This window comes from Fundulus heteroclitus, chromosome 2, assembly GCF_011125445.2.
Source record: "Fundulus heteroclitus isolate FHET01 chromosome 2, MU-UCD_Fhet_4.1, whole genome shotgun sequence".
NCBI lineage: Eukaryota > Metazoa > Chordata > Actinopteri > Cyprinodontiformes > Fundulidae > Fundulus > Fundulus heteroclitus.
In genome coordinates, this window is record NC_046362.1 from 39,976,819 (window position 1) to 39,989,397 (window position 12,579).

Consider the following 12,579-nt stretch of genomic DNA (forward strand, 5'->3'; position numbering starts at 1 on the left):
CTGACCTGTTTTCGGGTTGTCTTTTGGGTCCATCCAAATTCATAACAATAACCTTAAAAAATAAATATTTTCTCCCTCTCATTTCATCAGTTTTTGAGCCCATTCGTCAGGAAACCATCTTTTCAAAACTGGACTTACGCAACGCTTACCATCTGGTTCACATTCGTGAGGGCGACGAATGGAAAACTGCTTTTAAGACTTATATCTGTAATGATCTGAGACGGAGGACCCAGAAATCAGCCAAGACAAAATCAGTGGCGATCGAATGCAGACTTTATTTAACAAGGAACACGGCTCGCACAGAGCAACCGTCTGCGCTTAGAACCGGAACTCCTGGAGGCAGAGACAACAGGTTAGTGATCTGGACTTCTCAATGTGCCCAGCGTGCTTGAAAGGGGCGAGATCACTAACCTTGAGAGAGTTTGGGTCCGGATGGCCGGCGAGTGGGAGGGCTTGAGGGGTCTTTCTTAATACGTTTTTCCAAAACGGAGGGTCCAAGTCGTAACCGAGGGAGCAGATGTCCGATGAAGATCCGAGGGGCAATCCAACACTTGGTCAGGGCACTTATCAAGATTCAAAAACAGGAGACGGGCAGTCCAAATCCGGCAGGTGTCAGGCAGGTTCGGGTGTCCGGAGGCAGAACAGGTCGGAGGTCCAGGCTGGCAGTCCAAGTCAGCCAGGGGTCATGCTGGTTCACAGGTCCTAAGGCGAAAACAGGTCGGGTAATTAGGCAGGCACACGAGAATGAATGCTGGATTAGTCTACCGAGTCGGCACAAGATAGTCTGGCAATTTCCTCAAACCTGGAAGCTAGCTATATAGTGGTAGGAGCAGGTGGGTCAGATGAGTGATGATGAGGCTAGGGAGGAGCTGCAAAGGTGTGTGTAGAGAAGACTAAGTACCCGTGCCAAGATTATGACAATATTGGCTATATTGAGTATCTGGTTATGCACTTTGGGTTGTGTAATGCGACCGCTGTGTTCCAGAACCTGGTAAACACTGTGCCACGGGACTTTCTCAACATCCTTGCTTTTGTATATTTGGATGACATGTTTTTTTCTTGCAGTGTGGAGGAATACAGGAGACATGTCAGACAAGTTCTTCAATGTGTAATGTTTACTGCAGGTGAACCCGATATTCAGCCGGACACAGAGTTACGTTAGGCAGAACTGCAGCACAGACACAGGAGACCTTAGCAGAAGAGTCCTGCTGGCAGAGCACACATGAACTGGTAGGCCGAGGGCGCATCACAGTGCGTGATCCGATACGAGAAGAGAGGTCAAGAGAGACGTTCTGGCAGAGATGAGTTGGTAGAGGCCGATATAAGTAGGCTGGTGAATAGGTGAGCTGAGTAGACTGATTAGTAACAGGTGCAGATGATGTAGAGTAGGGTTGGTGGCTGGAGGGAGGCCAAGAGGTGAAAGGCTAATAAGGAAAGACAAGATAAACAAAAACCCAAATCATGACACAACGCCTCCTGGAGAATAGCCTGTATGTCAAAGCTGAGAAATGTGAATTTCATGTCACTTCCATAACATTTCTGGGTTATGTCTTTGAGGGTGGACAGGTAAAGACTGACCCAGAAAAGAACCAAGCAGTTTCGGAGTGGACTGTCCCTACATCCAGAAAACAACTGCAACGCTCCCTGGGGTTTGCTAACTTCTATTGCCAGTTTATTAAGGACTTTAGCACCATCACTTTATGTCGTTATGCCCTGACGTCCGTTAAAAGATCTTTTTGCTGGACCCCAGAATCCGACCAAGCATTTGCTGGACTAAAGAAAAGGTTTGTCGAAGCTCCCATTCTTATATACCTAGATTCCACACAGCAGTTTACTCTTGAAGTAAATGCGTCTGACACTTGTGTGGGAGAAGTTCTTTCCCAACGTTCTCAGATTGACATTAAGATTCACCCCTATGCCTACTTTACCAAGAGATTCACACCTACTGAGAGAAACTACAATATAGGAGACCAAGAACTCCTAGCCATTAAATTGGCCCTGGAACATTGGCGACACTGGCTCGAGGGTACAGACATACCAGTACTGGTTTGGACTGATCACAAAAATCTGGCCTACTTTCAGTCAGCCAGGAGGTTGAATCCCTGGCAGTGCCATTGGTCCTTATTTTTCTCTTGCTTCAACCTTACCATTACATACAGGCCCGGCTCAAAAAACATTAAACCAGAAGCTTTGTCCCGCCAACACATCCCTAACGAGGTCCCAGTAGATCCCAGAAGATCCAGGTAAGTGAGCCAATACAGCCATTGGCTCACTTACCTGGGACCTGGAGCGACAGATCCAGGAGGCCCTTGTGCAAGAGCCTGATCCTGGGGAGGGCCTCCCAAACAACATTGTGTCCCCATTGCTGTCCGTTTTTCAGCCATGCAGTGGACTCAATCATCTCGATTCTCATGTCATCCAGCCGAACCATAGGTTTACTCAGACATTATTTCTGGCGGCCGTCCTTAAATAAAGACGTACTGAAGTTTGTCTCAGCATGCGTTCCTTGTGCCCAGGGTAAAAACTGCCATCGTGCCCCAGCTGGTCTACTACAACCTCTCTCTGTCCCGGGTAGGCCATGGTCCCACATAGCCCTAGATTTTGTTACCGGTCTCTCAGTATCTAAGGGGAAGGCTGTTATTCTCACTATTGTAGACTGAGTCTCTAAAGCCTGTCACTTGATAACCTTGTCAAAACTTGCCACGGCAGCTCAAGCGGCCAAACTGTTGTTCCAACATATTTTCGGTCGCCATGGGATTTCTACGGAAGTTGTTTCCGACAGGGAGCCAAAATTCAGAATATATTGCCGTGTGTGCACTGATAACCCCACATGCTGGAGTTCTCATCTGCCTTGGGTGGAGTATGCCCATAATTCCCATATTTCTGCGACCTCTGGACTTTCCTCCTACGCATCCTCCCTCGGCTATCAACTCACCTTACTCAATTCCAATTTCCCAGAATTTTTTCCAGAGTCAGGTCACATCTTCGTTCATGCGACAGGGTTTAGAAGCAAATGGAAGTGGCCTTTCAATGCATCAGCGCCCAAAACAAACTACGATAAGATATAAAAAGATAAAGGCAAACAACTTTGAGTCTGACCGCCAGAATGAATGATACTGTGAGTATTTAGATACAAGCAGAAACAAACATTATTTTTGTCATCTGCAATGAATTATCCTAAAGGTGTTCATTTTAGAGTTTTAGACTATTTAGAGGCCTACAGCCATAGGTGAATTTCTCTCACTTACCCATTTTTCTAGTTTGTGCACATACTTAAAGGACAGCTTCCACATTTTCCTCTCTTAAAATATTTCATTTAAATGTTATGCAATAGGTGAATCATAACACAATATGTTATGCGTTATTCTCCTTTATAACAAAGTCCACTATATCAATTCAATTCAATTTTATTTATATAGCGCCAAATCATGAAACATGTCATCTCAAGGCACTTTACAAAATCAAGTTCAATCATATTATACAGATTGGTCAAAAATGTCCTATATAAGGAAACCAGTTGATTGCATCAAAGTCCCGACAAGCAGCATTCACTCCTGGGGAACCGTAGAGCCACAGGGAGAGTCGTCTGCATTGTACATGGCTTTGCTGCAATCCCTCATACTGAGCAAGCATGAAGCGACAGTGGGAAGAAAAACTCCCCATTAACGGGAAGGAAAATCTCCGGCAGAACCGGGCTCAGTATGAACGGTCATCTGCCTCGACCGACTGGGGGTTACAGAAGACAGAGCAGAGACACAACAAGAGAGACAAAAAAGCACAGAAGCACACATTGGTCTAGTAATCTGTTCTACATTAGATGGTAGTAGCGGGTGAGCCGTCTTCTCTGGATGATGTCACAGTTAACAGAACGCCAGACCAGGTGTACCTACTATGAAGAAAAAGAGAGAGAGCAAAAAGTTAAAAGCTGAAATGACGACAGTCATTTCAATGTAATACAATGCAAAACTGGAGAACAGTAGACTGAAGAACAGTAGAAATCAGTAGAGTGAGAAAATTAGACCCTGATGTCCTCCAGCAGCCTAGGCCTATCACAGCACAACTATAGAGATAGCTCAGGGTATGAGCCACTCTAACTATAAGCTTTGTCAAAAAGGAAAGTTTTAAGATTAGTCTTAAAAATAGATAGGGTGTCTGCCTCACGGACCAAAACTGGGAGTGTAGGATATCACATCCTACACTGAAAATTGTTTCACTGCAGAGACTTCTGCAGTATTTGTCACAAGTAAGGCAGCTTGTCTCAGTGTTAGGAGGATTAATTGATAATTTTAAACCTAATGTAACTAGGGGTGAAACGTCTATGCATATGATGATGTGCTCTTAGAAATGGTTTCAGGGATTGAGAGACGCTTCTTTTTGAAGGGAGTTAATGGCTGCGTACCCACGTATTCCTTGTCAGATTTGGGCAAAGGTCATTTCTGGTATGTACCTAAATGTCATTTCTGTTTACAGTGATTTAATTTTAATTTCATTGCCATGTACAGAATGTGAGAGTTTTCATTTTCTATTTTTATTGTTCCAACTTGAAAATAGGTGATAGCTTAAAGTTGATTGTAACCTGGTAAGACATTCATAGATAATAAAAGAAAGTTTGTAATTAGGGTTTTAATTTACACTGTCTTCTAAGTTAATGATTATAGGTTAAGTAACATCCTAAATTTTTAACAAATTTCATCTGCTGACGAATGTTGCACCACCCTCCACAGTTTATATTAAAGTGTAAATAAACCCACATGCCATCCAAGGCTACGTTCACACTGCAGGTCTTAATGCTCAATTACTATTTTTTGTGAAATCGGATTTTCTTGCGTGGTCGTTCACATTTCCAAATATATGTGACTTGTATGTGATCTCCTGTGTGAACTGAATGCGTTCAACCTAAGTGTCCCGCATGCGCACTCGAGGACGCGATGACGTCACACGTAGCAAAGCGTCCTCAGTGTTTGCGGAAGTAAACTTGGATTATAATGGTGGCGCGCATTTTTCGGTCATTAATTTATTTTCTAACCAGAGCTTTCTCTCCATTGACTGCTCTTCTCATTGCAGTCCGCTATGGGTGTCGTATTTCTTCCCGCTTCTGCATAGCAGGACGCAGAATAGTGACGTACAGGTCGGATAAATGCGACCCGGCCGTACAGACACAGGTCGCATTTGAAAAGATCAGATACGTATCGGATTCAGGACCACATATCCAAGCGGCCTGGGTCGCATTTGAAAAAATCTGATCTGTGTTGTTCAGACTCTCATAAAAAGATCAGATACAGGTCGCATATGGGCAAGAAAATCGGAATTGGGTCACTTCAGGCTGCAGTGTGAACGTAGCCCAAGTGAGCAATGCTAAGAGTGGGTTAAGCAGGGTGTGGTCAGGGCTGGAGGATGCGGCAGTTCACTTCATTTGAAGTAACATGAAAAGTAAGAAGAGCAAAATTAGTACTTTCTACATTCAAGAAATTGAAATTATCCATTTACCAGAAGAGAGTTTATTTGTACAGAATGGAAAACACACAAGCTCAAACACAGACTAACATTCAAAGCATTATTGCGCATAGTCTAAACTCCTGAGTCACTGTGGGGACATGTAGCTGACTGATATAAACTTAGGGGGATGTTGCAAGGCAGGGTCAGCAGAGAGAGTAGTTTGCCACAGATCACTCTTTATAGGCGTAGGATTTTTCTATCCCATCGTCAACAAAGATTTGCATGGCACTTTGGAGCCCAGTGAGTCTCAACCTTATTTTAACAATAGTCTTTTGTTTGGAATGTGTTGATAATGTCTATGTTGCATTTGTTGGTTGAATTTTGAAAATCCCCCCACTCCGTAAATTTGAAAAGCATAAAAAGTGATTTTAGGTATTTCTACTCAAACATTGTAGGATTTTGATTTTGTTTCACATTTTTCAGGACTGTTGGTGAAATAATGGCAGTCAGCTTGGCTCAAGCTGGACCAACTCCAAACTTTATGATGCCTTGGTGCTATAGATTCTTGTGCACTGGTTCCCCTGACTTTGAAAGCATGGGCAGATGCGGTAGATAAATACTTCATTGATCTTATATCAAAGATGAGGACACTAGGATAACTGCTAAAAACAAGCTCCAAAAAAGGAAAAGTTAGTTTTATATCTAGTCTAACCAAAACTATTGTTGTGTACTATGAGAATTTAGCAGGGTATACATTTCATCATTTTCATGTGAGGTTTATTAATATGTAGTAAACCTTTACCACTAACCATGATTCTTCCATCTGCTTATATGCCCTTGAGTCACAGTTCCAACAGACAACTTCCTGAGAAATTTGGCAAACTAAGATCCTTAAAGGAAAACAAACTTAGAAAGCAGGCATGCTGTGACTGTAGTAATAATTGGAGCTTTCAATAACCATTTATTTTTATGTGGAAATTGTTTTATGTTAGGTTGAGTCTGCAAATGAGACAACTCTTCTAGAGATCACTGAAGACATCTTGAACTGTGGTTATACAGGAATTATTCTTTTGGATAAAAAGGAAGAAATGCTGCGGTACGTGTATTGTCCTATGTTTTTTTTGTACAGTATGTTACCTTACACCACTTATAGATTACTGATGAAAATTCACTTCAGACCTCTTGTTGTGTTGATTCAAGTGACGATGCACAATCGTCACTTACAAACACCAGCCTTAGCCAACCAGATTGACTTATGTCATATACACTGTTTATCAGGATGCTAAGTCGCTGGTAGAGTACGATTTCAAAGGTGGGATTAACAGGGTGAGTTATGGTTACAGAAATGTGCTGCTGCATTATGAGTAATGAGAGTGACGCTTTTCAAAGTCCCACCTCTTGCACTGTTATTAGTCTGGTCTGTTTTGGCCTGGAGGAAATGGCGCCTTACCAGAAACATTTACGGGGTATATTAATCTGGTAAGCACCTTCTCGATTGATTTCCAATCGAGAAGGTGCTTTTAACCAGCAAAGTTGTTACTACTCAATGTTTCTAGGGTCTAAACTAATTCTTAAGATGCAGTATTTATTGAATAGATTTCTACTTCCTGCATTTGTTAGAGCAGGGGTCGCACATAATTTTTGAACAAGAGAGCAACCTTCATTGGTGTTGAGTCATACCAGTACTGATGTTTGAACCAGAAGAGTCAGAGTTCACCTTAACGTTATGTAAAATGGATACATTTTTCCTGCTTTGTTATATATATTTTCGTTTTTAAATATATATAAATGCAAGTGTGAATAAACATGAGTAATGGAATAAAATTACATTTTAGATGCAGTTCACTGGTGGGTTGTGCTGTGTTTAGAAAAGGCTCATTAGTGCCACTGCCACATATGATCCTCAGGGGCAACTTGGTGTCAGCGGATACCATTTTGGTGACCTTTTTTATATAGAGGCATGGATAAATCACAGATGCGGCGACTTCAATTGATCCAGAACGCAGCGGCTCTGCTTCTTACAGGAACCAGGAAGCGTGACCATATTTTAGAGGGAAAGAAGAAAGAAAAATCCAGACCGGAAGAAAAGTTGCTGCTGGACGACCAGGGGAGCCTCGGCTCAGTGGCTGGCCCTGGAGATCTGTCCCGAGATAATGAGTCCTCGCACAACGTGGCTTTGGGCTTGACTGTGCCTGAGACGGTGCTCACGGACACAACGTCGTCCTTGTTTTCGCGTCATGGGGAGGGTGTAGGGGAATATGGGAATTGGACCCTGCGGGCAGTCCGGCCTATTTTGATTATGGGTGACTCCAATATTTCTAGGTTACCTCCTATTGAAGATTCTAGAGTTCAAGTTGATTGTTTTCCGGGGGCCGCTTTGCATCAGGCACGTTATTTATTGAAATACAATACGGCTACCTCTAGGGAGGTCCGTTCAGTCATTCTTTCATTTGGTTTGGAGGATAGGGGCTGTATAAGTTTGTCTTTTTTGAGGCGGAACCTGAAGAGCCTCAGAGACATGGCGGAGGCCACGTTTCCGGAGGCTGAGATTTGGATGCCCTGCATTAATTTTCCGGAGGGACTTTGTCCTGGTGAGGAATCCACTATTAGATCGCTTAACTCTTTGATTAAGAGCGCTGGTTCATATATACCCCGTCTCCCTCAGCTCCAGTTCCAAAAGAATCCGGGCTCGGTTCTTTGGACTCTGGAGGGGGGTCAGGCTATGTGGGAACACTGGAGGTCCTTTTTAGTTTCCGGATGCCGATCCGTGCTGAACCCTTAGTTCTTTCTAATTATGTTTACTTTAGCCATTATGGGAATCCCCCCTAAAATAATGCGATCAGTAGGGGCCATGCTATTACTTCTTTAAGTATCCTCTTAAAATATTTTTTCTACATTTGTTGACTGGTTTCTGGGCTCGTTTTTGCGGCCCTTATTATAATTTGCTTCAAGGTTGGATGGAGTATGATGATACATAGGATGCTGTCCAGAGTATCACAAAACCATGTTGGTGCTTGGGGATTGTGACAGTGGAATATTCTTTAAAAACTTTAAAACTTTAAAATTTCTAAAAATATAAATATTAAAAAGTCTTAAAAATTTAAATACTAAAATATTATAAGGGTTTAAAAGTTTAAATATTAATATTAATATTTGAAAGGTTCTTAAAACTTTAAAAATCTTAAAACATTTCTCCGCATTTCCCCTCCCTCTGGTCAGTTACAGGGGTCAAGGGAAAATCGTACGAAACGACGCCTTCGGCCGTACAGCCGCAATGATTTTGAATACCGTACGTACGGATTTACACATACAATCTGTATGTATGTGTTCGTTACGAGGTAGTGTACGTACGCGCGCAATAAAAGCTCCAGCATTTCGCCCGCTTGGTCCAAGTCGGCGTTTCGTACGGGCGTGCCGCCTTCCGTGCACCATGTGATGGCGCTCTCTTCTAGATTTAGCGTATCGGGGGGTGTCGGAGGGGGGGGCGCGTACGAAAGGAAGGATAGCTGTACGTTACAACGGATTAGACCGCCCAGGATAGCGCCACCAACGTGTCGGAAAGTGCACTGCACGAACACAGCTACGGAGGGGTGGGGAAGCTTCTGCTATTGGCCGAGACCGTGGCTTATTTAATTAGGGGCGTTTTTTAGGGGCCAAGGCGTACATAAGGAGGGAGGCTGTACAGAACTATTTCCATTGCTTTACAATGGAAGGTGTACAGAAGGAGGGAGGCTGTCCGGAACTCGTTCCATTGCTTTACAATGGCTTATTGGCCCACCCAGCATAGCGCCACCAACGTGTCGGAAAGAGCACTGCACGGACCAACTACGGGCGGGAAGGGAAAAGTGGGGAAGCTTCTGCTATTGGCCGAGACCGTGGCTTAATTAATTATGCGTGTTTTTTAGGGGCCAAGGCGTACATAAGGAGGGAGGCTGTACAGAACTGGTTCCATTGCTTTACAATGGAAGGTGTACAGAAGGAGGGAGGCTGTCCGGAACTGGTCCCATTGCTTTACAATGGCTTATTGGCCCACCCAGCATAGCGCCACCAACGTGTCGGAAAGAGCACTGCACGAACCAACTACGGGCGGGAAGGGAAAAGTGGGGAAGCTTCTGCTATTGGCCGAGACCGTGGCTTAATTAATTATGCGTGTTTTTTAGGGGCCAAGGCGTACATAAGGAGGGAGGCTGTACAGAACTGGTTCCATTGCTTTACAATGGAAGGTGTACAGAAGGAGGGAGGCTGTCCGGAACTGGTCCCATTGCTTTACAATGGCTTATTGGCCCACCCAGCATAGCGCCACCAACGTGTCGGAAAGAGCACTGCACCAACCAACTACGGGCGGGAAGGGAAAAGTGGGGAAGCTTCTGCTATTGGCCGAGACCGTGGCTTAATTAATTATGCGTGTTTTTTAGGGGCCAAGGCGTACATAAGGAGGGAGGCTGTACAGAACTGGTTCCATTGCTTTACAATGGAAGGTGTACAGAAGGAGGGAGGCTGTCCGGAACTGGTCCCATTGCTTTACAATGGCTTATTGGCCCACCCAGCATAGCGCCACCAACGTGTCGGAAAGAGCACTGCACGAACCAACTACGGGCGGGAAGGGAAAAGTGGGGAAGCTTCTGCTATTGGCCGAGACCGTGGCTTAATTAATTATGCGTGTTTTTTAGGGGCCAAGGCGTACATAAGGAGGGAGGCTGTACAGAACTGGTTCCATTGCTTTACAATGGAAGGTGTACAGAAGGAGGGAGGCTGTCCGGAACTGGTCCCATTGCTTTACAATGGCTTATTGGCCCACCCAGCATAGCGCCACCAACGTGTCGGAAAGAGCACTGCACCAACCAACTACGGGCGGGAAGGGAAAAGTGGGGAAGCTTCTGCTATTGGCCGAGACCGTGGCTTAATTAATTATGCGTGTTTTTTAGGGGCCAAGGCGTACATAAGGAGGGAGGCTGTACAGAACTGGTTCCATTGCTTTACAATGGAAGGTGTACAGAAGGAGGGATGGTGTACAGGTCTGTCCAAATATCAATAGCACCAATGGTGGTGGGGAATGGTACTGCAGCATATGGCCAAGAGTGGAAATCTGGGCCCGTTTTGTTTCTGGAGCTATGCCACCAGCCAAGCAATATTTGATTTTTGATAATTGAGGCCTTTGCAGCTCATGGATTTGGACCAAACTTGTAAATGCTCATTTCCTGGAAGTGCTCTACAACATGCCACTAACCACATCTTCTTATCTCATTGCTAAAAGGAAGTAGCTATAGGAAGGGGATACAGGTATGAGCTCTTACCCGTTGGTAGATGCCTCAAAGGGGCTCCTGTATGCCGAGTTTGAGCTGGAACAGACAAACCGTGTGTGAGCTGTGTGCCATCAAAGGTTGCAAATTTTCACCTTTTGACCCCCACTGTGTCCACGTGGAACCACCCAGGGAGTTCAAAATCACAGGTTCTGCTCCTCATAAGGTCACCTACAAAATATGTTAAAATCAGCCTCCTGTGAAAAAAACAACAAAAGCTGTTTGCCCCAAAAAATTCAGCCAACTTCCTAAGGGTTCAAGACAGTATTTGAGTCTCAAAAGCTGAGGAAGAAAGGTTTATTTATGCGCAGTGATACCAAACTTTAGATATGAGTTCTAGCTCACCCCTCAACCGCCGTCTGTGATTTTTGTGCCTCTGGGTGCTTGCGTCTAAGAATGGCAACCGTTTGAAGTATGAAAAAGAGATGCACAAAACACAGAGAAGCAGTGTGTTTTGTGCCACTGTTCAGCATAGGAGCATCGTAGCCTCACAAACTTGGTACCAAACGAAAGAGTAAATGGAGACGATCGAAACAAGCCCACTTGAGCCCATGTAGCTTTTTCCTTTGTCTCCCAGCAGCTGGGTTTTTCACCTTAGTTAGGAGGCCTCAATAGGCCTCCTAGAAACCAGTGTTCTGGGCCACTGTTTAGCAAAGCAGCATCGTAGCCTCACAAACTTGGTACCAAACGAAAGAGTACATAGAGACGATCGAAACAAGCCCACTTGAGCCCATGTAGCTTTTTCCTTTGTCTCCCAGCAGCTGGGTTTTTCACCTTGCTTAGGAGGCTCAATAGGGCCTCCTAGAAACCAGTGTTCTGTGCCACTGTTTAGCAAAGCAGCATCGTAGCCTCACAAACTTGGTACCAAACGAAAGAGTAAATAGAGACGATCGAAACAAGCCCACTTGAGCCCATGTAGCTTTTTCCTTTGTCTCCCAGCAGCTGTGTTTTTCACCTTGCTTAGGAGGCCTCAATAGGGCCTCCTAGAAACCAGTGTTCTGGGCCACTGTTTAGCAAAGCAGCATCGTAGCCTCACAAACTTGGTACCAAACGAAAGAGTACATAGAGACGATCGAAACAAGCCCACTGGAGCCCATCTAGCTCTATATTTTGTCTTCCAGCAGCTGGTTTTTGACCTTAATGAGGCCTTAATCAGGGCCTCCTAAAAAGAAGTGTACCAAACTTGGTACTGTCATGGTTTTCAGATGACGAGCCCACATGCAGATACGATGGGGAAGCAAAGCACAGTTTTAAAATGTTTATTTAGGAAACAGGCAGATATAACGGACGGAACTATGGACAACTCGGCAGGGTCAGAACGTCACGGCTGGAGAGACTGCAAAGAGAAGAAGAGTAAGTGACTCTGAAAGGTGAACCAGGAGAACTACTAGAAGCTGCACTGCTTACCATAAAGCTGGACAGAAGTGGGTGACAGATGGATTGACCAGAGTGAGGGAAGAACCAGCAGGATCCAGAAGCACCAAAAACTGTGACAAAAACAGGGAGATCCAAAATTAGTTCAAAGTTCAAAGATGAAAAAACTCACCAGCAGGTTTTCAGGAGTTGGGTCAGAGGCCACGTCGTACCACCACTGCTTAAGGCTCTGCCGTCTTCCATCTGTCAGCGCTCTGCTTAAGAAGCCAGAGGAAGCCGCCTGCAACGAGCTGCAGGTGTGGGCCACACCCCCTCAGCCAACTAGGCACACCTGAGGAGTAGAGTTAGAGCAGGACAACACAGAGGGCCAAGGTGTACAGAAGGAGGGAGGCTGTACAGGCAACATGGAAGTACAAAACGGTTCTCTGCCCCCTATATATAGGGGCTAAGGGGTGTAGCAGAGTGGATA

The 12,579-nt window shown here is 44.7% G+C and overlaps 1 long non-coding RNA gene across 1 annotated transcript; it reads right to left on the minus strand.

The window, feature by feature from the left end:
- Window positions 1–11,981: 11,981 nt before the first annotated feature.
- LOC118565160 lies at window positions 11,982–12,195 on the minus strand. The gene is made up of 2 exons (XR_004932226.1): window positions 12,144–12,195; window positions 11,982–12,072 (listed from the first exon to the last, which is right to left on the minus strand). It is a non-coding gene; the product is annotated as an uncharacterized LOC118565160 (long non-coding RNA).
- Between the last annotated feature and the right edge of the window lie 384 nt (window positions 12,196–12,579).